The sequence below is a fragment of the Eptesicus fuscus genome, chromosome 1 (genome assembly GCF_027574615.1).
Source record: "Eptesicus fuscus isolate TK198812 chromosome 1, DD_ASM_mEF_20220401, whole genome shotgun sequence".
NCBI lineage: Eukaryota > Metazoa > Chordata > Mammalia > Chiroptera > Vespertilionidae > Eptesicus > Eptesicus fuscus.
The window spans coordinates 125,278,226-125,282,731 of record NC_072473.1 but is presented as its reverse complement, the minus strand read 5'-3'; positions in this window follow the sequence as shown (position 1 = coordinate 125,282,731).

Sequence of the window (4,506 nt, the reverse complement as noted above, 5' to 3'; positions counted from 1 at the left end):
ATCTTTCTCACAGCTATGACACTATTTCTCTCCCTGCCTTTACAGCAGGAAAGAGTTTATGTGTGTGATGTTTCTGCTTCCTCTTGGAACAATCTCCCTCAAAACCTGCTCCATTCATTAACATTTGAGCTGCTTTCTTCCCACCTGTGTTTGGGCATTGCCTCTTCCTGCTTTATTTCCCTTCTGTCTGAAGAACTCCCTTCAGCATCTCCTATAGTTCTGGATGCAAAGGATTTGGTGTCTTTCTCCCTCCAAGTCTACCAGCACCACTGGAAAGCAACAACCTGGGTATGTATGTGTTGCATAACAAAGCATTTGATTGGCCTTTGTCCCTGGTCCTAGTAGGTAATCTCTCAATTCTTGGGTGTCCCCAAATAATAGCAGCGCCTTGTTCATGATTGGCCTCTTGGATCACATCTAAGTGTATGCTAAATGAGGTGACTCATGGTGGGCCCCCAAGATAGATTTAGGATGGCAGCTGACCATGCCAGAAAGACCAATTATGTGGTTAGAGCCGTGGTCGGCAAACTGCGGCTCGCGAGCCACATGCGGCTCTTTGGCCCCCTGAGTGTGGCTCTTCCACAAAATACCACGGCCTGGGTGAGTCTATGTTGAAGAAGTGGTGTTAGAAGAAGTTTAAGTTTAAAAAATTTGGCTCTCAAAAGAAATTTCAATCGTTGTACTGTTGATATTTGGCTCTGTTGACTAATGAGTTTGCCGACCGCTGGTATAGTCTATTGCTCGTAGGACACAAATCTGTACAGCATTTACTGTGCTGAATACTGTAGGCAATTGTAACACCATGGTAAGTATTTGTGTATGTGAACACAGAAAAGGTGCAATAAAAATATAATATCTATAATAATCTATAATAATAAAAGCATAATATGCTAATTAGACCTGATGACCTTCCAGATGAAGCCAGGGCTGTGAGGGAAGCCTGGGTCCCAGATGCCAGAGGGAAGCTGGTGCTGCCAGCCGGAGGAAGGAAGGCTTACTCTTGCACGAATTTTGTGCATTGGGCCTCTAGTAAAGGATAAAAGTGGTTTTCCGGGCCGGGTGTGTCTCAACAGTTGAGTGGTGACCTAGAAACCAGGAGGTCACAGTTTGATTCCTGATCAGGGCCCCATTGCTGGCTCATCCCCAGTCGGGGGCATGCAGGAGGCAGCTGATCCATGATTCTCTCTCATCACTGATGTTTCTATCTCTCTCTCTCTCCCTCTCCCTTCCTCTCTGAAATCAGTTTTTTACAAAAGATAAAAAGTGGTACACCTGTATAGGGCATTTACATGAATAGAGCTTGCAGGACAGGAAGTTGCTCTTTGAGTGAGTGGCGAGTGAATGGGAAAGCCTCAGACGTTACTGTATACAACTGTAGACTTTATAAACACTGTACATTTAGGCTACAATAAATTTATAAGACAACATGAGATTAAATCAAGCACAAGAGGAAATGATACGGTCCTGAAACAATAAACACGAGATGTATGAGGCTGCTTCTGGTATACCAGGGCATGCTATTTTACAGCAATTTTTTAATAAGTAGAAAGATTGCCCAGCCGGCATGGCTCAGTGGTTGAGCATTGACCTATGAACCAAGAGGTCACAGTTCGATTGCCGATCAGGGCACATGCCTGGGTTGGGGGCTTGATCCCCAGTGGGGGGCGTGCAGGAGGCAGCTGATCAATCAATGATTCTCTCTCATCATTGATGTTCCTATCTCTCTCTCTTCCTCTCTGAAATCAATAAAATATTTAAAAAATATGTATAAAGACTACACTGTAAAAGAATGATGAAAAATTTAGTAACTACATAAACCAGTAACATTGCTGTTTATTATCAAGTACTTTTATACAACTGGCAGCACAATACATTTGTTTACACCAGCATCATCACAAATTCATTGTGCTATGTGAATAATTCATTGTGCTATGATGTCAGGACAGCTATGATGTCACTGGGAGATAGTCATTTTTCTTTTAAAAAAATATATTTTATTGATATTTTACAGAGAGGAAGAGAGAGGGATAGAGAGTTAGAAACATCGATGAGAGAGAAGCATTGATCAGCTGCCTCCTGCACACCTCCCACTGGAGATGTGCCCGCAACCAAGGTACATGCCCTTGACTGGAATCAAACCTGGGACTCTTCAGTCCACAGGCTGATGCTCTATCCACTGAGCCAAACCGGTGAGGGCAAGATAGTAATTTTTCAGCTCCATTATAATCATACTAGTGGGCTGGTGCACGAAATCATGCATGGGGCAGTTGTCCCTCAGCCCGGCCTGCACCCTCTCCAACCTGGGACCCCTTGTGGGATGTCCAACTGCCAGTTTAGGCCCTAGTCAGACATCCCTCTCACAATCTGGGACCGCTGGCTCCTAACCACTCACTTGCCTGCCTGCCTGCCTGATCGCCCCTATCCACTCTGCCTGCCGGCCTGATCACCTCCAACTGCCCCCCTGCCGGCCTGCTTGGCCCCTAACTGCCCCCCTGCCAGCCTGCTTGCCCTCAACTGCCTCCCTGCTGGCCTGATCGCCCCCAACTGTCCCCCACTGCTGTCTTACTCGCCCCCAACTATCCTCCCCTGCTGGCCTGATCGCCCCTAACTGCCTCTGCCTCAGCCCCGCCACCATGGCTTTGTCTGGAAGGATATCCCAAAGGTCTCCTGGTCTAATTAGCATATTACCCTTTTATTAGTATAGATGGGATCACTGTCATACATGCGGTGTCATTACTGAAACATCGTTATTCAGTGCATGATGATACTTTGTTAAGGCAGCTCTAGGAAACTCACACAATTATGAACCGAGTAGTGATATAAGCTGATTGCATGCTTATTGCTACGGATTTCACATATGAAATATTTACCTACCAAAAGGTCACAAAGACTTTTCTCCTATGATTCCTTAAATTGTTATGGTTTTAGTTTTTACATGGAGAGCTCTGGCCATTTTAACTTAATCTTTGTGCATGACAGGAGGTCAGTCCTCAAGGAGTTTGAGCTCTGTTTTTCCCATATGGATATTCCAGAGCCATTTGTTCAAAAGGTCACCCTTCTCCCACTGAATTATCTTTGAGATCTTTGTGGAAAATCAATTGGTCATGTATGTGTGGGTCTGCTTCTGGACATGCAACTCTGTCATCTGGATCTACGTGTCCACCCTGGCACCAGTTCCACACCATCTTGCTTACATTTAGAGTCAGTCTTGAAATTAGGCTATGTTACTTCAGCTTGCATTCCTATGATAAACCACACTTGATCGTGGTACATTAGTCTTTTTAATATACTGTTGGATTTGATTTATAACTTTTTGTTAATTTTCTTGCATTAATGCTCATAGGGGATATTGGTTTGTAGTTGTCTTCTTTTTTTAAAATATATTTTTATTGATTTCAGAGAGGAAGGGAGAGGGAGAAAGAGATAGAAACATCCATGATGAGAGAGAATTACTCACTGGCTGCCTCCTGCACACCCCACACTGGGGATCGAGCCCACAACCCAGGCATGTGCCCTTTGCTGGAATCGAACCTGGGACCCTTCAGTCCACAGACCAATGCTCTAACCACTGAGCAAAACCAGCTGGGGCTGTAGTTGTCTTCTTGCTTATGTTTTTGTCTGGTTTTGTTTCACGGTAATATTGTTCCCATTCTTCTATTTTTTGAAAAATATGTGTGAGAATAGGTGTGGCTCAGCAGTTGAGCATTGATCCAGGAACCAGGAGGTTTCTGGTTTGCTTCCTGGTGGTCAGGACAAATGCCTGAGTTGCAGGGATGGGTTAGGGTGGGCTGGGGAGCAGGGGGGCATGCAGCAGGTAGCCAATCAATGAGGCTACTCTCTCTCATCTATGTTTCTGCCTCTCCATCCCTCTCCCTTCCTCTCTTTAAAAATCAATAAAAACATTAATAAAAAACATATTTTTAAAAAAGAAAAAATTCTGAGTCCATTTTCCTTATTTGTTATACAGTTGCTCAGATAGTCTTCTTTCTTCTGGTTTTAGTTTTATAAGCTTGTCTCTTTTTAAAAATATATATTTTTATTGATTTCAGAGAGGAAGGGAGAGTGAGAGAGAGAGAGAAACATCAATGATGAGAGAGAATCACCAATCGGCTGCCTCCTGCATGCCCCACACTGGGGATCGAGCCCACAGCCCACTGAGCCAAACCGGCTAGGACTAGTTTGTGTCTTTCAAAGAATTTGTCTGCTTTCACCTAAGCTGTGCCAGAAGCTGGAGCAGATCATCAGCTTCATGTCCAACAACAGCTAAGGGTGGTAGAACAGGTGAGGAGGGGCTTCCCGGTCCTTGGCCATCTTTCATTGAGGGGGGCGGGCCTCAAGCCTGGGGCTCAGGGTTGAGCCCAAGATTGGGTTGCACGGGTGAGGTCACCCAGGCAATGTGTTCCCGGCACACCTGGGCCCCCTTCATTAGTGTCTTGTTTTGAACCCTGCAGGTGGGCAAGGGGGTGACAGGACCAAGACAGGACCCAGCAGCAATGATACCCCCAA